This window comes from Pseudophryne corroboree, chromosome 9 (assembly GCF_028390025.1).
Source record: "Pseudophryne corroboree isolate aPseCor3 chromosome 9, aPseCor3.hap2, whole genome shotgun sequence".
Classification (NCBI taxonomy): Eukaryota; Metazoa; Chordata; class Amphibia; order Anura; family Myobatrachidae; genus Pseudophryne; species Pseudophryne corroboree.
In genome coordinates this window covers 24,444,616-24,467,445 of record NC_086452.1, presented here as the reverse complement: position 1 = coordinate 24,467,445, position 22,830 = coordinate 24,444,616, and the positions used below count along the sequence as shown (strand labels likewise).

The 22,830-nt window shown below is 45.0% G+C and overlaps 1 protein-coding gene and 2 pseudogenes across 3 annotated transcripts in view; 1 reads left to right on the top strand and 2 right to left on the bottom strand.

Moving 5' to 3' along the window:
- Positions 1 to 22,830, bottom strand: part of ERICH3 (glutamate rich 3) — a 205,718-nt gene that overhangs the window by 102,165 nt on the left and 80,723 nt on the right. The window lies entirely within an intron of this gene.
- LOC134964631 (5S ribosomal RNA) lies at positions 6,016 to 6,134 on the bottom strand (annotated as a pseudogene).
- Positions 21,678 to 21,796, top strand: LOC134963651 (5S ribosomal RNA; annotated as a pseudogene).

The window sequence follows — 22,830 nt, the reverse complement described above, 5'->3', positions numbered from 1 at the left end:
AGAATCCTCCTTGTCAATTTCCTCCCCAGTGCCAGCAACACCCATATCCTCCTCATCCTGGTGTACTTCAACACTGACATCTTCAATCTGACTATCAGGAACTGGACTGCGGGTGCTCCTTCCAGCACTTGCAGGGGGCGTGCAAATGGTGGAAGGCGCATGCTCTTCACGTCCAGTGTTGGGAAGGTCAGGCATCGCAACCGACACAATTGGACTCTCCTTGTGGATTTGGGATTTCGAAGAACGCACAGTTCTTTGCGGTGCTTTTGCCAGCTTGAGTCTTTTCAGTTTTCTAGCGAGAGGCTGAGTGCTTCCATCCTCATGTGAAGCTGAACCACTAGCCATGAACATAGGCCAGGGCCTCAGCCGTTCCTTGCCACTCCGTGTGGTAAATGGCATATTGGCAAGTTTACGCTTCTCCTCCGACAATTTTATTTTAGATTTTGGAGTCCTTTTTTTACTGATATTTGGTGTTTTGGATTTTACATGCTCTGTACTATGACATTGGGCATCGGCCTTGGCAGACGACGTTGCTGGCATTTCATCGTCTCGGCCATGACTAGTGGCAGCAGCTTCAGCACGAGGTGGAAGTGGATCTTGATCTTTCCCTAATTTTGGAACCTCAACATTTTTGTTCTCCATATTTTAATAGGCACAACTAAAAGACACAGAGGTAGCTACAGCCGTGGACTACCGTACTGTGTCTGCTGCTAATATAGACTGGATGATAATGAGATGAAATCAATATATATTATATCACACTAGTACTGCAGCCAGACAGGTAGATATATTTATTATGTAATGACTGATGACGGACCTGCTGGACACTGTCAGCTCAGCAGCACCGCAGACTGCTACAGTAAGCTACTATAGTAGTATGTATAAAGAAGAAAGAAAAAAAAAAACCACGGGTAGGTGGTATACAATTATGGATGGACGAGCGACTGCCGACACAGAGGTAGCTACAGCCGTGGACTACCGTACTGTGTCTGCTGCTAATATAGACTGGATGATAATGAGATGAAATCAATATATATTATATCACACTAGTACTGCAGCCGGACAGGTAGCTATAATTATTATGTAATGACTGATGACGGACCTGCTGGACACTGTCAGCTCAGCAGCACCGCAGACTGCTACAGTAAGCTACTATAGTAGTATGTATAAAGAAGAAAGAAAAAAAAAAACCACGGGTAGGTGGTATACAATTATGGATGGACGAGCGACTGCCGACACAGAGGTAGCTACAGCCGTGGACTACCGTACTGTGTCTGCTGCTAATATAGACTGGATGATAATGAGATGAAATCAATATATATTATATCACACTAGTACTGCAGCCGGACAGGTAGATATATTTATTATGTAATGACTGATGACGGACCTGCTGGACACTGTCAGCTCAGCAGCACCGCAGACTGCTACAGTAAGCTACTATACTAGTATGTATAAAGAAGAAAGAAAAAAAAAACCACGGGTAGGTGGTATACAATTATGGATGGACGAGCGACTGCCGACACAGAGGTAGCTACAGCCGTGGACTACCGTACTGTGTCTGCTGCTAATATAGACTGGATGATAATGAGATGAAATCAATATATATATATATATAATATCACTAGTACTGCAGCCAGACAGGTATATATATTTATTATGTAATGACTGATGACGGACCTGCTGGACACTGTCAGCTCAGCAGCACCGCAGACTGCTACAGTAAGCTACTATAGTAGTATGTATAAAGAAGAAAGAAAAGAAAAAAACCACGGGTAGGTGGTATACAATATTATATATATATTATATACAATTATATATATATATATATATATATTAAACTCACTGGTGGTGATTATTAAACTGGTGGTCAGGTCACTGGTCACACTATCAGCAACTTGCAAGTAGTACTCCTAAGCAGACAATCACAATATATATTATACTGGTGGTCAGTGTGGTCACAATGGCAGTGTGGCACTCTGGCAGCAAAAGTGTGCACTGTACGTTATATGTACTCCTGAGTCCTGCTCTCGGACTCTAACTGCTCCCCACTGTTAGTGTCTCCCCCACAAGTCAGATAATACAGTCACACTATCTATCACTTCAGCAAGTAACTACTAGTACTCCTCCTAATGCTCCCCAAAATTACTACTGTGTCTCTCTCTACTGTCTCACTCTCTTCTCTATAAACAGAGAGGACGCCAGCCACGTCCTCTCCCTATGAATCTCAATGCACGTGTGAAAATGGCGGCGACGCACGGCTCCTTATATAGAATCCGAGCCTCGCGAGAATCCGACAGCGGGATGATGACGTTCGGGCGCGCTCGGGTTAACCGAGCAAGGCGGGAAGATCCGAGTCGCTCGGCCCCGTGTAAAAAAAACTGAAGTTCGGGCGGGTTCGGATTCCGAGGAACCGAACCCGCTCATCTCTAGTTACAATACAGCTGACTGAAGTGATTTGTGGTCTGAGGTGTGAGCTTCTTCAGCTGAGTGTAATGAAGCAATGATTGCAGTATACATGCAGTCTACAACTGAGGTCAGCTTGTGCAGATTTTAAGGTAGACCTGTAGTCACTCAGAAACTGCACACCATAAATGTGCGATCAGTTGTAAAAATTGCGTATGCACCGCCCACCGAACATCAGCATACGCCCACAACATGCCCCACAACATGCCCCTGATCGTAGTTTTTGCGAGTCCAGCCCTTTAGTACGCCCCCTACACACCTACTTTTCGTAGTGCATATGCAGTTTTTGCTTCGTCTCAGAAGTTGCATTTTTTTCTCAGTTTTTGTGGTATATGGTGCAGATTTTGCGATTTTCCGCATTTTCTGCGATTTTTGCTGCTTTGCAATCCATGCTGAATTAGGCCCATTATCAGTGATTTGCAGATAATTTTCAGCAAATACAGATCCGCCAATCTTGAAAGACCCATCAGTTTACTAGAAACGGGTCTGGGACTCAGGGTCGACAACAAAACGGTCGACACACCTTAGGTCGACGCCAATTGGTCGACACACCTTAGGTCGACATGGGCAAAAGGTCGACAGGAACAAGGTCGACATGGAAAAAGGTCGGCGTGAGTTTTTTATGTTTTTTTGGTGTCGTTTTCTTCGTAGAGTGACCGGGAACCCCAATTAGTGCACCGCGTCCCCTCGCATCAGGCATGGTGCCTTCGCTCCGCTACCGCTTCGCTCGGCACAGATTACCGTTCCAATCGTAGTCCACGTGGATCGTTATGTATGAAAAGGTTCCAAAAAAGAAAAAAATCGTGAAAAACTCATGTCGACCTTTTTCCATGTCGACCTTGTTCCTGTCGACCTTTTGTCCTTGTTGACCTTTTGTCCATGTTGACCTAAGGTGTGTCGACCAATTGGCGTCGACCTAAGGTGTGTCGACCTTGTTGTTGTCGACCTGGAGTCCGGATACCGTTAGAAACGGTCTGCAGATCTGCTGGTTGCTACCATACAATAGCAATCTACAGCCCCAATCGATCTGTGAAATCCAACATGTTGGACAACCTGATTTAACAATCCCAATTGATCTTTGGTCTGAATCCGCGATCTGTGATCCCCATACATTGCAGATTTATATTTACAATCATCTGCAAATTGCCAATTTGCCCAAATCGATTGCTGATGTGTGGGGCCTTAGATGGGCAGCAACCAATTGCAACCGCAATTGCACCTCCAGTCCACCCAGTCTCCTCCCCGCTAGGTGCGACAAGAGAAGGGGCGGAGACCAAAGGGAAGTAGTCGCAGCTTAATATTTGCATATGAGACTCTCTGAGAAATGTCCATAGTTAGGATTTTCTACATGTAAATGTAGAAATTTCTTTTTTGTGTTATTGTTATTTTCGGTTTAATCACTAGGGGGCAATAGATGTACAGTACGAGGGAACGTATGTCTGAGAAAACAAACAAAAGCAATACACGTCCTTTATTACTTTAGCAAACTATGAATTTGCTAACGTAAAAATAATACTGTGGTTCGCCAGCATATATAATAGTAATTTAAATGTATAAAATAATAATAATAATAATAATAATAATAATAATAATAATAATTGCATGTAGTATAACGGTTAATTTATGTTAGATGTTATTGAATAATTCTAAATAAAGCTATTTAAACTTAGCAATTGACTGTATCATACTGTCATACATAGGGCGGGCTGGTTAGATCATTTTAAATAATTTTTCAGCAAAAGTTGCTTTATGGATTACTGCTAAAGATCAGGAACTGTATATGGCAGCAGAAGAGGATGTTATGTAATTCAGATCTTTCTTCAAATGTCCAACTTCTAAATCCTTTAAGACTTTACCTAGTTTTGTAGATGATGCTATTAAATCTGCTTGCAGACCCCCCCCTCCTCCCCCACCACCACCACCACCACCACCACACAGGGCCGGCGACAGGGGGGGTCAAAGGGGACACCTGTACCGGGCTCCATGGATCAGAGGGGCCCCAAGTCTTATCCAAACAGGGCAGCGAGCTGCAGCCTCAGAGGACATGAACCTCTCACACACAGTGACTGTGAGGTGAGTGTGCTCTCACTCTTCCGGGTCCAGCTCTGTTGCAGGCAGTTATGGGACATGGCAGCAGCTCAGCTGGCCAAGATTCTCGTGCCCTGCGCCGGCCACTTCTGGTGGGGTGTGATGGCTGCATGGTACCTGTTGTGTGGTGTTTGGGTCAGGGTACTAGGGAGTGCTGCGCAGGTAATTCTCTTCAGGGTAAGAGTGGATTGGTGAGGGGATACAGGGCTTTGCGATGAGGTGGGGGAGCTGGGGAAGCAGCATGGAGTCACTGCGGTGTGTCGGAGGAAGGAGAGATATACAGTACATATTTATATAAATATATATCTTTTTATTAACAGTTTCTTATATAGCACAGCAGTTCTGTTGTACTTATATATATATATATATATATATATATATATATTGTGAATAGGAGGGGATGAGAGTTAGTAGCGACCTCGGTGTCAGTAAAGGTAAAAACTGGCAGTAGGTTTATAATTGTTAAAAGGCTATTTATTCACATAAAATTTCAAACATAAAAGAGATACATAAAAAATGGGACAATTTAAAACACAACTGAACTAAAAGCACCAATTAAAAGAGTATATAAAATTATCCTTATCTTAGAGAGAGGTAGGTACAGGTCATCCAACGCGTTTCGTCTGATGAGACTTCTTCACAGGGTAGGGACAAAATGAACCTTGGCAGCTATTTATAGCCCTAGCCCTCAGTGGGAGGGTAGTGACATCATTAGGAGTCATGTGACATAATTTGTTAACACATATTCTTACACATGACATTGGGTCTTGAAAACAAGTGTTTTCAAGACCCAATGTTTAGGAAATAGTCTTTAAAATCCATAAATAGCGGCATTTCCGCCACACTTCCGGTTGCGGCGGACGCGGCACGTCACTTCCGCCCCACATCCGGTTTCTTCTGCGCATGCGTCCGCGGCAATCCAGCGCGATCACATGGGCTGTATGCTTGTGCAGGAATCGGGGGCTCACATGTCATAGAAAAGGCTGTAATATTCAGTGTCTCCATACAGCGGCGGCCATTTTCTGCAGGATTATGTCCATAGAATTCCAGTATGTAGCGGCCATTTCTTAGTAGTTCATTGTATAAAAATGACTCTCCAGTGTTCCCGGTCGTCATGGCAACGGTTCAATACATGGAAGTAATAAATGAGAGTGTCAGAATCACGTCATTCTTATTGTGAGATACCTAGTAGCTTTTAGTAGTACAAAGGCTTAATTAAATACAGTATTATTAATGAAGCAGATTATCTTAATGTTAGAACAGTAAACATATATAGTGAACTGATATGACACTAGAACATAAGGTGTGTATTAATACTACATCGTGACTGTGGTTGCAGAGGTATGAAAGTGTGAATCGAGTGCTGCTAATGTGATATAATAGGGACTAAATATCGTGCTCAGTGTAACTATATATATGCGGATAAATAAGGAGTATATTTCTTTCGTAGGCACTTATTTCTATTCAATACAGTACCTGATCTTCCCCGGTGGTCCCCCTTTCTGGTACTGATCAGACCCATCGCTGCTTGGCTTCCAAGATCGGGCGTACTTGGGCATTTCCAGCGTGGTATGACTGTAATATTTTTTTCGCCTTCCAGATTAATGCTCCGACCGCAAGTTTAACACTATTTTAATATCGTGAACCAATACTCCGAAGTGTACGGACTCGGGGGGTTGTAGGGGGGGGAGGGGGGAGGGGGGGGAGGGGGGAGGGGGGGGCGGTGAAAGGAGGAGGGGGGAGGACAGTTTAGGTAATACATGCAGCGTGGGTTGGTGGTGGAGGGGGGTGGGGGAAGGGTGGGCGGGAGGGGTGGGAGGGGGGGAGAGGGGGGTGGGGGGGGGAGGTGTTTATAAGATTGCCGGACGGCAAATTATTAAGGAGTAGAAGTACCGTATTCTAAAGGAAAGGGGCGATCTCGTAGTTGTCATTGAATCCTTTTGGCTGTAGTGTCTGTAGTTGAAATATCCAAAACATCTCGCAATGTGACAACTTATTAGCGAGATCCCCTCCTCTGTCTCCTAGTTTCACCAATTCAATGGCCTTGAAAGTCAGGGCTTCCGGATTAGAGTTGTGTGTATGGATGAAATGTTTAGACACGGCATGGCTCTCTACTTTATTCTTGATGTTTCTCACATGTTCTTGTATCCTTAATTTTAGGGGTCTCTTTGTCTTCCCTACATACTGTTTACCGCAGTTGCATTCCAAAAGGTATACCACTGATTGGGTGTTACAGTTCATATATTCTTTGATTCTGTACTCCTTTTTCTTTTCCATATCAGTGAATGTTTTCCTGTTAGGATGTAAATATCTACAAACATTGCACCGCCCACATTTATAGGATCCCACACATTTGGGCCATGTGTGGTCCTTTTCTTGGTGCGCCTTCAGCATGCTTGGGGCTATCAAGTCCTTCAAGTTTCGTGATTTTCTAAATACGATTTCAGGATGGGGAGGGAGGATTTCTATTTTCTTTCAAGATTGGATCCATCAATAAAATTCTCCAGTGGTTCCTGAAGGAGTCTCGGATGGATTGTTCATGCCGGTTGAACGTTGTTATAAATGCAGTAGAGTCTTTTGGTTTTTCCTTTGTTTTGTACTCGAGCATCATTGTTCTATCTGTTTGGTTGGTTCTGGTAATAGCTTCTTTCAGGATGTTGTCTGGATATTCCTTCTGTTTGAATCTATCTCTGTATGTTTCTAGTTGGATCTGGCAGTCTCCTGGTTTACTACAATTCCTTTTAATTCTGCTGAATTGGGAGAAGGGAATGTTGTTCTTCCAACTTTTAAGATGGTTACTCTTGTAATGGAGGTAACTGTTGGTATCCACTTGTTTGATGAAGTTTTTTGTTGTGACTTTCCCATTCTCTCCTGTAAGAACCAGGTCCAGAAATTCAATTTGTTCTCTATTCGCGTTTAAGGTAAAGGCCAGATTCATCACATTGGTGTTAATATGTTTATAAAATTGATTAAAACATTCCATACCGCCATCCCAGATGATTAAAATATCATCAATGTATCTCCGATAAAAGATGATATTACTGGTAAAAACTTGATGGTTATAAATGAAATCTCTTTCCCAGCTGCCCATAAAAAGGTTTGCGAAGCTGGGCGCAAAAATTGTGCCCATAGCGGTGCCACACTGTTGTAGGTAAAATTGATCCAAGAACTTAAAATAATTGTGATGAAGGATAAAATACATAATATCACAAATAAAAATGTTATGGTCATCTGTTAAAGAGGCATCATTATCCAGATATTCCTTACAGGCCGTTACTCCCTTGTCATGTTCAATACATGTGTATAAGGATTGGACAGCTATTGTAACCCACATGTATGAGTCCTTCCATTCAATTTCTTTTAAAAGATTTAAAACTGACGTTGTGTCCTTAAGGTACGATGGAAGATCCTTCACATATGGTTTCAAAAAAACATCCGCGTATTCCGAGAGATTTGATGTAAGTGAGTCTATCCCCGCCACAATGGGTCTTCCGGGCGGGTTCTCCAAGCTTTTGTGTATTTTGGGTAGGAAATAAAAAATGGGGGTAGTGGGTTCTGATCTCATTAAAAATTGGTACTCCTCTTTGGTGATGGTCCCTGTTCTTAGACCCTGCAGGAAGGAGTGTCCTCAATTCCTCAACATAGTCATCCTTTGGATCTCCTGTTAATTTCTTGTACGATACTCCGTCTGACAGCAATCTTTCTGCCTCTAGGATGTATTTGTCCCGATCCATAATGACCAGCCCCCCCCCCCCCCCTTTGTCAGCTTGTTTTACTATAATTCCTTGGTTTTTCTGTAAATTTTTCAAGGCCTCACTTTCCCTGTTTGTGAGTTCTCCTTTATCCTCCCTTGGTCAATGTCGCAAAGATCCTTCTTCACTAATTCATAGAACGTGCTGATATTGCTTCCTTTAGACTCAAGGGGATAATATTTAGAGTTGGGTTTAAGACCTGATTTGGAACGACTCTCGTAGTTTGCTATAATTGCATCCTCCTTTTCAAAAAAAATTATTTTTAATGTGAGTTTTCTAACGAACTTGTTCAGATCGATAAACGTCTCAAATTTGTTAAGTCCCCCTGTTGGTGCAAAAGATAATCCTTTGCTTAGGAGGGATATTTCTGGTACTGTTGGTTTATGTTGGGATAGATTAAAAATGCCTCTCCCTCTTGGATCAGTTACAGCTGCTGAAATGTTCTTTTTTTGTTTTCCCTCCCTCCTGCCTCCTCGGCATCCTCTTCTTCTGTAAATCTTTTTAGGGGCGATGCATGTTGTATGTCCTCTCTCACTGAGTATCTTGTGAGATTTTTTGGAAGGAATATCCAGACACCATCCTGAAAGAAGCTATTACCAGAGCCAACCAAACAGATAGAACAATGATGCTCGAGTACAAAACAAAGGAAAAACCAAAAGACTCTACTGCATTTATAACAACGTTCAACCGGCATGAACAATCCATCCGAGACTCCTTCAGGTACCACTGGAGAATTTTTTTTTATTTTTTTTTAAAGTTAGAATTTTTATTGAGGTTGGTCAGTAATCAAAACAGTAGCAAGAACAAACTTGTGCAGGGTAATGATATTGAACATGAAAACAAACATTTTACATACCAAATCTAAACAATAGAGACATTTTCATGGAATTATAGGCCAGTAGGTATTAGTAATTTGTGCCCTGCATAACTCTACATGTGTATCTGACTTTTCTCATTTTATTATACAGATATAGTATAAAATTTATACCAAAACAGAGTGTAGTCTTGTGAAGAGTAAGAGTAGGAAAACAAAAGGAAAGGGAGGGAGAGAAGAGGCTAGAGAGTATATCTTAATAAAGGGGAAACAATGGAAAAATTGCATATCGGGAGGCAAGAGGATGGGAACAGTCCACTGTATTTATAACAGAGGGGGGGACAACAGAAGTGATATAGGTATTAGCATAATTAGCAATATCAACAAAGTCCGGGCATCAATAAAGACCGAGCGAGGTACCAAGGAGACCAGATGTTGTGGAACTGGGCCACTGTGTTGTTCCTCAGGCTTGTAATATATTCCATACTGGCTATATAATTAATCTTGGTCATCAGTAATGCCTTGGAGGGAGGTTTATGGTCTTTCCAGCATTTAGCGATCAGAGATTTAGCCGCCATGCAAAGTAACATGGTAAGCTTGTCTTGGGGTTTGGGTAGCAATGGTATGGGAGCATGCAGAAGAGCAGTTTCAGGGGAGAGGTCTAGATTATGTCCGCATGTTTGAGCAATAAGTGCTCCTACCATTTTCCAAAAGGGGCGAATAGAGGGGCACGTCCACCATATGTGGAAAAAGGTGCCCTCCTCTCCACAGAGTCTCCAACACAGATTTGATGTCGTGGGGTAAATGGAATGAAGTCTGGAAGGAACTAAGTACCACCTGGTGTAGACCTTATAGCATGTTTCTCTGAGTGCCACATTAATGGAGGCTTTAGCAATGCGCATTCTGATTTCTTCCCATTGATCATCTTCCAACGGATGGGAGAGATCTGATTCCCAGGCTAATTCATGGGATTCACGGTCAGGGGGGTCTGGGGTCAGAATAGAGTTGTATATCGTTGAGATATTCCCTTTTTTGCCAATTGAAAGTAAACACATATGTTCAAAGGAGGTGGGTGGTTTCAAAGATGTAGTTTTAAGCTGAGATTTGAGAAAGCTAAGGATTTGGATGTAATGGTAATGGCACGAGGGTGGCAAACCAAGGCGTTCTTGAAATTCTCCAAAAGAGGTCGGTGCTGAATGGCCTTTAACATGGATAAATCTTGTGACACCCTGTGATTGCCATGGAGCCGCCATTTTTCGTTCGCAGCCTGGGGGAAAGGCAGGATGTCCCCAGATAGGTGTTAAAGGTGAGGGGTGTGAGGTTAGATTGTAGGTGCTGCGGAGTTTGTCCCATAATCCAAGGGTGAAATTAATCGTGGGGATTGAGTAGGCCGAGGCTGGTCTGCGGGACCTGGGGAGCCATAGAAGAGAGTCGAGGGGGACGCCCTGGTACATTGAGTTCTCCATATCGACCCATTTTCTGTTCCCTTGGAGGGAATGCCAGGACACCATATGATTAAGGTGACAGGCATTAAAATAGGCCTGGAGGTTAGGATATCCCAATCCGCCTGAGGTAGCACTTTTGGCCAGCAGTGTTCGTCTTAATCGGGATTTACGGTGTGCCCAAATAAATTTGTTGCACAATGATTGCAATGAGGTCAAAGTCACACGGGGCACCATTATCGGAATGGTCTGAAATAGGTAAAGAATACGGGGAAGGAGATTCATTTTCAGGGCGTTAATCCGTCCAATCCATGAAATAAATAATCTGTCCCATTTATCCAGGTCTTGGGTGAGAGTTTTAATCATAGGAACATAGTTAGTCTGGTAAAGGCTGGTGTAGGATTTAGTAATAAATATGCCGAGATATTTGATAGCAGAGGGTCTCCAAATAAAAGGGAAAGAGGAGGTTAGAATCAAGTGGGTCTGGGGTGGGATATTAAATGCAAGGGCTTCAGATTTGGTGTGGTTTATTTTGTAACCAGAGAGGGAACCATATAGGAGTAGTTCTTTTTGTAGGTTAGGCAGAGAAATCAAAGGGTTAGATAAAGTCAAGAGCACGTCATCCGCAAATAAAGATATTTTGTATGAGTTCTGCCCCACTGTAATCCCCCCAATGTCCGTATTAAGTCTAATACGGGCCGCAAGAGGTTCGATGCATAGAGCAAAAAGTAGGGGTGAAAGAGGGCAACCCTGACGCGTACCATTCTTCAAATTAAATCGAGGTGAGCTTAGTCCATTGGTCAGGACCGTAGATGAGGGGTTGGAATAGAGGGCCGCTATTGCAGTGATGAAATGACCGTGGAGGCCGAACGTAGATAAAGTAGAAAACAAAAAGGACCAGGAAATGCGATCAAATGCCTTTTCGGCGTCTAGCGCCAAGGCAATCGCTGGTGTTTTCGTCGAATTTATTTGGTGAATCAAATTAATAGTGCGTCTGGTGTTGTCCGAGGCCTGACGGCCAGGGATAAATCCCACTTGGTCAGGATCTATTAATGATGGCAACACAGCGTTCAGGCGAGTTGCTAGTATTTTGGCAAAGAGTTTGAGATCGGTGTTTATCAAAGATATGGGTCTGTAATTTGTGCAATGCGAAGGATCTTTTCCGGGTTTCGGGATTACAATAATGCGGGACGTCGTGGAGTCAGTGTGGAAGGGCGTACCCCGTAATATTTTATTAAACAGGGAGGCCATATGAGGGATGAGTTGCGGGGCGAAGGTTTTGTAATACACCATCGGATAGCCATCCGGACCGGGTGCTTTCGAAGGTTTCTGGGTTTTCAGAGCCGCTTCAATTTCCTCAGCAGAAATATCAGCATTGAGAGCAGAATTAGTTTCCTCGTCTATACGAGGGAGAGCGCATGAATCTAAATATTGTTGTGCCTGATCGGCTTGTGCTAAGGGGTCGGACGGAGGATCAAGGTTATAGAGTGTCCTATAATAGTCATAAAATAAGATTTTACTTACCGATAAATCTATTTCTCATAGTCCGTAGTGGATGCTGGGGACTCCGTCAGGACCATGGGGAATAGCGGCTCCGCAGGAGACAGGGCACAAAAGCAAGCTTTTAGGATCACATGGTGTGTACTGGCTCCTCCCCCTATGACCCTCCTCCAAGCCTCAGTTAGGTACTGTGCCCGGACGAGCGTACACAATAAGGAAGGATCTTGAATCCCGGGTAAGACTCATACCAGCCACACCAATCACACCGTACAACTTGTGATTTGAACCCAGTTAACAGTATGATAACAATGAAGTAGCCTCTAAAAAAGATGGCTCACAACAATAATAACCCGATTTTTTTGTAACAATAACTATGTACAAGTAATGCAGACAATCCGCACTTGGGATGGGCGCCCAGCATCCACTACGGACTATGAGAAATAGATTTATCGGTAAGTAAAATCTTATTTTCTCTAACGTCCTAGTGGATGCTGGGGACTCCGTCAGGACCATGGGGATTATACCAAAGCTCCCAAACGGGCGGGAGAGTGCGGATGACTCTGCAGCACCGAATGAGAGAACTCCAGGTCCTCCTCAGCCAGGGTATCAAATTTGTAGAATTTAGCAAACGTGTTTGCCCCTGACCAAGTAGCTGCTCGGCAAAGTTGTAAAGCCGAGACCCCTCGGGCAGCCGCCCAAGATGAGCCCACCTTCCTTGTGGAATGGGCATTTACAGATTTTGGCTGTGGCAGGCCTGCCACAGAATGTGCAAGCTGAATTGTACTACAAATCCAACGAGCAATAGTCTGCTTAGAAGCAGGAGCACCCAGCTTTTTGGGTGCCTACAATATAAACAGCAAGTCAGACTTTCTGACTCCAGCCGTCCTGGAATTATATATATATATATATATATATATATATATATATATATATATATATATTTTCAGGGCCCTGACAACGTCTAGCAACTTGGAGTCTTCCAAGTCCCTAGTAGCCGCAGGCACCACAATAGGTTGTTTCAGGTGAAACGCTGACACCACCTTAGGAAGAAACTGGGGACGAGTCCGCAGTTCTGCCCTGTCCGAATGGAAAATCAAATATGGGCTTTTGTAAGACAAAGCCGCCAATTTTGACAATCGCCTGGCCGAGGCCAGGGCCAACAGCATGGTCACTTTCCATGTGAGATATTTCAAATCCACAGATTTGAGTGGTTCAAACCAATATGATTTGAGGAATCCCAACACTACGTTGAGATCCCACGGTGCCACTGGAGGCACACAAGGGCTGTATATGCAATACTCCCTTGACAAACGTCTGGACTTCAGGAACTGAAGCCAATTCTTTCTGGAAGAAAATCTATAGGGCCGAAACTTGAACCTTAATGGACCCCAATTTGAGGCTCCTAGACACTCCTGTTTGCAGGAAGTGCAGAAATCGACCTAGTTGAAATTTTTTCGTGGGGCCTTCCTGGCCTCACCCACGCAACATATTTTTACCACATGTGGTGATAACGTTGTGCGGTCACTTCCTTCCTGGCTTTGACCAGGGTAGGTATGACCTCTTCCGGAATGCCTTTTTCCTTAGGATCCGGCGTTCAACCGCCATGCCGTCAAACGCAGTCGCGGTAAGTCTTGGAACAGACAAGGTCCCTGCTGGAGCAGGTCCTTTCTTAAAGGCCGATGCCTCGGTTCCTCTTGGAACAGACATGGTACTTGCTGAAAGCAAATCCCTTCTTAGCTCCCGAGGCCATTAGTCCTCTGTGAGCATCTCTTGAAGTTCCGGTTACCAAGTCCCTCTTGGCCAATCCGGAGCCACGAGTATAGTTCTTACTCCTCTATGTCTTATAATTCTCAATACCTTGGTTATGAGAAGCAGAGGAGGGAACACATACACCGACTGTTACACCCACGGTGTTACCAGGACGTCCACAGCTATCGCCTGAAGGTCTCGTGACCTGGCGCAATACCTGTCCCATTTTTTGTTCGGGCGGGACGCCATCATGTCCACCTTTGGTCTTTCCCAACGGTTCACAATCATGCGGAAAACTTCCCGATGAAGTTCCCACTCTCCCGGGTGGAGGTCGTGCCTGCTGCGGAAGTCTGCTTCCCAGTCGTCCACTCCCAGAATGAACACTGCTGACAGTGCTATCACATGATTTTCCGCCTAGCAAAAAATCCTTGCAGTTTTGCCACTGCCCTCCTGCTTCTTGTGCCGCCCTTTCTGTTTACGTGGGCGACTGCCGTGATGTTATCCCACTGGATCAATACCGGCTGACCTTGAAGCAGAGGTCTTGCTAAGCTTAGAGCATTATAAATTTGCTCTTAGCTCCAGTATATTTATGTGGAGAGAATTCTCCAGACTTGATCACACTCCTTGTGTGACTGCTCCCCAGCCTCTCAGGCTGGCCTCCGTGGTCACGAGCATCCAATCCTGAATGCCGAATCTGCGGCCCTCTAGAAGATGAGCACTCTGTAATCACCACAGGAGAGACACCCTTGTCCTTGGATATAGGGTTATCCGCTGATGCATCTGAAGATGCGATCCGGACCATTTGTCCAGCAGATCCCACTGAAGAGTTCTTGCGTGAAATCTGCCGAATGGAAGCGCTTCGTAATAAGCCACCATTTTTACCAGGACTCTTGTGCAATGATGCACTGACACTTTTCCTGGTTTTAGGAGGATCCCGATTAGCTCGGATAACTCCCTGGCTTTCTCCTCTGGGAGAAACACCTTTTCCTGGACTGTGTCCAGAATCATCCCTAGGACCAGCAGACGTGTCGTCGGAACAACTGCGGTTTTGGAATATTTAGAATCCACCCGTGCTGTCGTAGAACTACTTGAGATAGTGCTACTCCGACCTCCAACTGTTCTCTGGACCTTGTTCTTATCAGGAGGTCGTCCATTTTCTTTGAAGACGAATCCTCCTTTCGGTCATTACCTTGGTAAGGACCCGGGTTGCCTTGGACAATCCAACGGCATCGTCTTGAAACTGATAGTGACAGTTCTGTACCACGAACCTGAGGTACCCTTGGTGAGAAAAGGCAAATTTTGGGACATGGAGGTAAGCATTCCTGATGTCCCGGGACACCATATAGTCCCCTTGTTCTTTGCTATCACTACTCTGAGTGACTCCATCTGGATTTGAACCCTTGTAAGTGTTCAAATTTTTCAGATTTAGAATAGGTCTCACCTAGCCTTCAGTACCACCATATAGTGTGGAGTAATACCCCTTTCCTTGTTGTCGGAGGGGTAATTTTATTATCACCTGCTGGGAATTTAATTTATCTGATTCAGGAAAAACTACAGGTAGTTTTTTCACCTCACACATAATACCCTTTTTTGTGGTACTTGGAGTATCAGAAATATGTAACACCTCCTTCATTGCCCTTAACGTGTGGCCCTAAAAGAAAATACGTTTGTTTCTTCACCGTCGACACTGAAATCAGTGTCCGTGTCTGGGTCTGTGTCGACCGACTGAGGTAAATGGGCATTTTACAGCCCCTGACGGTGTTTGAGACGCCTGGACAGATACTAATTTGTTCGCCGGCCCGCTCATGTCGTCAACCGGCTTGCAGCGTGTTGACATTGTCACGTAATTTCCATAAATAAGCCATCCATTCCGGTGTCGACTCCCTAGAGAGTGACATCACCATTACAGGCAATTTGCTCCGCCTCCTCACCAATATTTTCCTCATACATGTCGACACACACGTACCGACATACAGCACACACATAGGGAATGCTCTGATAGAGGACAGGACCCACTAGCCCTTTGGGGAGACAGAGGGAGAGTTTGCCAGCACACACCAAAACGCTATAATTATCCAGGGACAACCTTTATATAAGTGTTCCTCCCTTATAGCATTTCAATATATATACATATCGCCAAATCAGTGCCCCCCCTCTCTGTTTTAACCCTGTTTCTGTAGTGCAGTGCAGGGGAGAGCATGGGAGCCTTCCCACCAGCCTTTCTGCGAGGGAAAATGGCGCTGTGTGCTGAGGAGAATAGGCCCCGCCCCCTTTTCGGCTGGCTTCTTCTCCGGAGTTTTAGATATCTGGCAGGGGTTAAATACATCCATATAGCCTCAAGGGCTATATGTGATGTATTTTTCGCCATACAGGTATTATACATTGCTGCCCAGGGCACCCCCCCCCCAGCGCCCTGCACCCTCCGTGACCGCTGTGTGAAGTGTGCTGACAACAATGGCGCACAGCTGCAGTGCTGTGCGCTACCTGATGAAGACTGAGAGTCTTCTGCCGCCTGGTTCCGGACCTCTTCATCTTCAGCGTCTGCAAGGGGGGTCGGCGGCGCGGCTCCGGGACGAACCCCAGGGCGAGCCCTGTGTTCCGACTCCCTCTGGAGCTATGTCCAGTAGCCTAAGAATCCAATCCATCCTGCACGCAGGTGAGTTGAAAATCTCTCCCCTAAGTCCCTCGATGCAGTGAGCCTGTTGCCAGCAGGACTCACTGAAAATAAAGAACCTAAAAACTTTTTCTAAGTAACTCTTTAAGAGAGCCACCTAGATTGCACCCTTCTCGGCCGGGCACAAAAACCTAACTGAGGCTTGGAGGAGGGTCATAGGGGGAGGAGCCAGTACACACCATGTGATCCTAAAAGCTTGCTTTTGTGCCCTGTCTCCTGCGGAGCCGCTATTCCCCATGGTCCTGACGGAGTCCCCAGCATCCACTAGGACGTTAGAGAAAAGATACCATTAATTGTTTTGGGGTCATAGGTAATGTTACCTGAAGGTTGTCTAATAGTATGGATGCATTGATTAGCTTTTTTGGCACGTAATTGGTTAGCTAATAAAGTATGTGCCTTGTTACTTTTATCGTAAAATGATTGATTGGCCCATCGAAGCGAGCGCTCAATATTCTCCGCCAAGAGAGATTGTAGGTCATCACGTGCTTTTGAAAGTTCGGCTAGAGTTTTTTTAGAGCATGTGCGTTTATGTTCTTGATCCAATGTTGCAATATTATCCGTTAACAGGGCAATTTGGCTTTCTCAGTCTCTCTTACGGCGGGATGCATATTGGATAATGGATCCCCTGATAACCGCCTTATGGGCTTCCCATATAGTGGCTATATTACAGTCACCTTCTACATTAACCGCGAAATAATCCCGAAGTTCTGTCTTAATTAAGTCCTGAAACTTAGGGATCTTCAATAGTGTCTCGTTTAGTCTCCATGTCGGTCTACCGTCAGGGATATCAAAAATGTCAAAAGTCGCAGTTAAAGCTGCGTGATCTGTCCAGGTAAGTGGGACTATCGAGGAAAAGCGAGCGGTGCGGGAGAGAGGTGCACAACTCAAGAACATATCAATACGAGAGTACACATCGTGCGGATTAGAGTAGAAGGTATAGTCCCTGGTGGTCGGGTTAAGGAATCGCCAGACATCGAACAAACCAGCCTCGGCCATGCCCCTGTGTAATACGGAGGAATTTGGGGTTTGACTACTACGCAAAGGGCCGGACCTGTCCATGCCCGTGAGAGTCATGTTGAAATCGCCACCAACAAGTATTTTACCTCGTCTATATGAGTAAAGTTCGTGAAAAAACTTACGAAAGAATTTGGATTGGGCAGTGTTTGGAGAGTACAGGTTAGCCAAGGTAACCTCCTCGTGTCCAATTTTACCTCTCACCATTACGTATCGGCCTTCATTGTCGTGTTTACAGTCTAGGAATTGGAAAGGGACGGACCCCCTTATTAAGATAGCCACCCCATGTTTTTTTGCTGTATGATTGGAGTACCAGACCATAGGAAATTGTTTAGATGTCAGGGAGGGATGGGAATCTGATTTTAAGTGTGTCTCCTGTAAGAAAATCACGTCACCTTTTAATGTCTTGAGAGATCTGTGGAGATGAGAGCGTTTCTGGGGAGTGTTCAGCCCTTTGACATTAATGGACAGGCATTTTAGCGGCATGTTTGAAGCTGAAGAGGGGGTAATTCGCTGGAGATCTCTAGGGTCCCGGACTCTGCTAATATGGACGAAAGAGACAACAACAAAAAAAAAGAGCAAAATAGGAGTATATAATTCTGTGTACGAACAATGTTAGTTAAGTTAAACAAACTTTCTGTGGTTACAGGGGTGTCAATATACAGGTGGACTGTAATCGGGGTCTATAAGAGGAGGGGAACAGAAGAAAGAAGAACAAAAAGGAATAAAGCAGACGTAGTATCCAGTAGGCAGGATACTCGGCTGCCAAGGTTGAGCTCTCAAAGAAGAGAAAAGTGAGAGAGCTCGCTGGCGGGACACAAATACAATATAACAGACGAGGGTATTGCCCCTCTATGCGTGATAATAACTTTAATCCCTAAGATTCGGGGGAGGAGGTATCAAGATAGGACACTGACGCCCCTCACCCGAAACCACTAATGAACGGGTCGGGCGGACCGTTGTGTAGCAACCTAAGATCTACTTCAGGGGCGCGATATTCCGAACTATAGAACCCGATAGTATGAGTGATCATATAACAAATAGTAACAATTTAGTGTTAACAATAAAACCAATGGTAAGATCGCTGGGCAGGTCGGTCGCCAGAGACAGCCCTCACGGCTTCGGAAAAGGATACATTCCATTAATCTATGTATACGGCAATGGCTCCCAGCTGCCGACCAACCCAGCGAGACGACAACATAGTACTACGTGAGGCATAAAGGTCTGTCAGCAAGAACCCTTCTAAGAAGAGAGTTAATGCGCAATTGCGTATGGATCGGAACCTAAAACAGGGCTTACATAACAGTTGAGCAAGATTGCGAACAAAATCGAGTAGATTAAACGTTATAAAAACATTAAAATTAAACGGCAGGAGCTTCTCGTCTATGAGGTAGCAGCTGGGGTCAGCTGCAACTTTCGAAGCAATTTGTCCCCATCATCAGGAGAGCGAATGGTGTAAATTTTGCCATCAATCTCCACAATGAGGCGAAAAGGGAATCCCCAGCGATATTTATAACCATTGTCACGCAGTGTGGAGGTAACAGAGCGTAAATCACGTCGCTTAGCAATGGTCACTGGTGACAGATCTTGATAAATCTGAAGCCGGGAGTCTTCAAATAAAATCGAGGTTGAATTTCTGCACGCCAGAGTGATGCTATTTTTAATCTTGAAGGACAAAAATCGGAGAATAACATCGCGGGGAGGCTCCGAGTCCTTTGGTTTAGGTCTCAAGGCGCGGTGAGCTCTCTCTATCGAGATGGTAGAATTTGAAAGTGACGGAACCAGGTGTAGAAACAAGCGTTGGAGGTATGGTTCTAATTCAGAGGCTGTGATAGATTCCGGAACATTGCGGATGCGTAAGTTGTTCCGTCTTTCGCGATTTTCACTGTCCTCAACCTTATCCTTAAGGATTTCCAATTCACTGGATAGGTAGCTCATGTCCTCCCCCACTTGTTTGTGGAGATTTTGTTGGTGGTCCACCCGTGATTCTAACGCGGTTGTGCGGGAGTCCAGAGCCGCCACGTCAGATTTTAATTCCCTGATCGCTGTCTGGAGAGCTGTCGTAAATGAACTCTTAAGGTCTAGTATCATGTTCTGGAGGGACTGGATGTCCGCCTTAGTTGAGGGTGCATCCGTCTGATCCATGATGGGGGTTGGCATCGGTGAGGATGGAGATGAAGCTTCTGACGGTTTTTCCCGGCGTGAGAAGTGTTGTGAGATATCTTGAGAAGCACCTGTTTTTTTTGCTCTGGTGTTCGCTCTGCTCATAATATCTGGTGAAAGTAAAACGTCCGTTTAAGGAGTGGTAACAAGAACGGTCCACTTGGATGTTACGTGTTCAACAGTTGGTCCTGGTGAGGGGGAAGTCAGGCATCCGTGAAATCACATCATTTATAGGTCTTTGGTCCTATTAACCGATGAAGACAGTGAGAGGGGTCCACGGGAGAGCGTCCCGCTTTACAACACACTTTTCCGTGGTTGTATAAGATGTGATGTAAGAGATGTGATGTAAGAGATAAGAAATATCAGCTGCTGGGTTGAGATTTTGCTGGGTTGAGATTTCTTGTGATAATAGGGAGATTGTGTTTTCACATCTCCAGCAGGGGCAGCAGAGTGCAGGTGATATAGGACTTGCCTGGTCTGCCACAACCAAGATGGCTGCCGTCATTGATATATGGTGTAGCTTCTTATGGGGATTTGTAGCAGTGCCCCCAGGGGTTTATTGCGCTGTTAAATGCTCCCAGGCCCCTCAGCGGCCTCCGCCCGTCCCCCCGTCAATTACAGCGGCCAGCAGGCTTCTTGGAGCGGTGTAGCGTCTGCGTCTCGTCAGACGCCACACCCAATATGGCCGCCGCCACCGGAGCTCCGCAATTCAGTTCGGCTCCGGCCCTGCACTATCAGGAGCACACGTTACTCCTTCGTCCTCCCTGTCAGGCCTCCCCAGGCAAGGGGTAGGTGGTGTGATGATAAGGGTAAGTCTGGGGGCAGCGTTTCAGCGGCCGGGCGGTGGGCGATCCTGGGCGGGGGTATGAATAAATTTAGGCCCCGGCTTCGTCTCTCAGGGAAGGCCGCAACCCGCAAGCACAGGACAAGCCCGTGCTCCGGCTCTGCAGCTCACTCCCTTAGTACCCTAATTAGCAGGGGCAACTGTGGGGTGGTATAGGGGAGAGACAGGTGGGGTAAAAGCCTATTTGAGGGGTTATAGGGGTTTGGATCTGCAGGAGCTCTCTCGGGACACTTCCTCTCAGTTAGGCCTCAAGCCACGCCCCCACCACTGGAGAATTTTATTGATGGATCCAATCTTGAAAGAAATCCTCCCTCCCCACCCTGAAATCGTATTTAGAAAATCACGAAACTTGAAGGACTTGATAGCCCCAAGCATGCTGAAGGCGCACCAAGAAAAGGACCACACATGGCCCAAATGTGTGGGATCCTATAAATGTGGGCGGTGCAATGTTTGTAGATATTTACATCCTAACAGGAAAACATTCACTGATATGGAAAAGAAAAAGGAGTACAGAATCAAAGAATATATGAACTGTAACACCCAATCAGTGGTATACCTTTTGGAATGCAACTGCGGTAAACAGTATGTAGGGAAGACAAAGAGACCCCTAAAATTAAGGATACAAGAACATGTGAGAAACATTAAGAATAAAGTAGAGAGCCATGCCGTGTCTAAACATTTCATCCATACACACAACTCTAATCCGGAAGCCCTGACTTTCAAGGCCATTGAATTGGTGAAACTAGGAGACAGAGGAGAGGATCTCGCTAATAAGTTGTCACATTGCGAGATGTTTTGGATATTTCAACTACAGACACTACAGGCAAAAGGATTCAATGACAACTACGAGATCGCCCCCTTCCTTTAGAATACGGTACTTCTACTCCTTAATAATTTGCCGTCCGGCAATTTTATAAACACCTCCCCCCCCACCCCCACCCTCCTCCCCCCCCTCCCGCCCACCCTTCCCCCACCCCCCTCCACCACCAACCCACGCTGCATGTATTACCTAAACTGTCCTCCCCCCTCCTCCCTTCACCACCACCCCTCCCCCCCCCCCACCCCCCACCCCCACCCACAACCCCCCGAGTCCGTACACTTCGGAGTATTGGTTCACGATATTAAAATAGTGTTAAACTTGCGGTCGGAGCATTAATCTGGAAGGCGAAAAAAATATTACAGTCATACCACGCTGGAAATGCCCAAATACGCCCGATCTTGGAAGCCAAGCAGCGATGGGTCTGATCAGTACCAGAAAGGGGGACCACCTGGGAAGATCAGGTACTGTATTGAATAGAAATAAGTGCCTACGAAAGAAATATACTCCTTATTTATCCGCATATATATAGTTACACTGAGCACGATATTTAGTCCCTATTATATCACATTAGTACTCGATACACACTTCCATACCTCTGCAACCACAGTCACGATGTAGTATTAATACACACCTTATGTTCTAGTGTCATATCAGTTCACTATATATGTTTACTGTTCTAACATTAAGATAATCTGCTTCATTAATAATACTGTATTTAATTAAGCCTTTGTACTACTAAAAGCTACTAGGTATCTCACTATAAGAATGACGTGATTCTGACACTCTCATTTATTACTTCCATGTATTGAACCGTTGCCATGACGACCGGGAACACTGGAGAGTCATTTTTATACAATGAACTACTAAGAAATGGCCGCTACATACTGGAATTCTATGGACATAATCCTGCAGAAAGTGGCCGCCGCTGTATGGAGACACTGAATATTACAGCCTTTTCTATGACATGTGAGCCCCTGATCCTGCACAAGCATACAGCCCATGTGATCGCGCTGGATTGCCGCGGACGCATGCGCAGAAGAAACCGGATGTGGGGCGGAAGTGACATGCCGCGTCCGCCGCAACCGGAAGTGTGGCGGAAATGCCGCTATTTATGGATTTTAAAGACTATTTCCTGCACATTGGGTCTTAAAAACACTCGTTTTTAACTACAAATACTGTGTACAACTCTCCCCTAAGCTGTAATCCATTGCCATGTATACTGATATATATGTGTAAGAATATGTGTTAACAAATTATGTCACATGACTCCTAATGATGTCACTACCCTCCCACTGAGGGCTAGGGCTATAAATAGCTGTCAGGGTTCATTTTGTCCCTACCCTGTGAAGAAGTCTCATCAGACGAAACGCGTTGGATGACCTGTACCTACCTCTCTCTAAGATAAGGATAATTTTATATACTCTTTTATTTGGTGCTTTTAGTTCAGTTGTGTTTTAAATTGTCCCATTTTTTATGTATCTCTTTTATGTTTGAAATTTTATGTGAA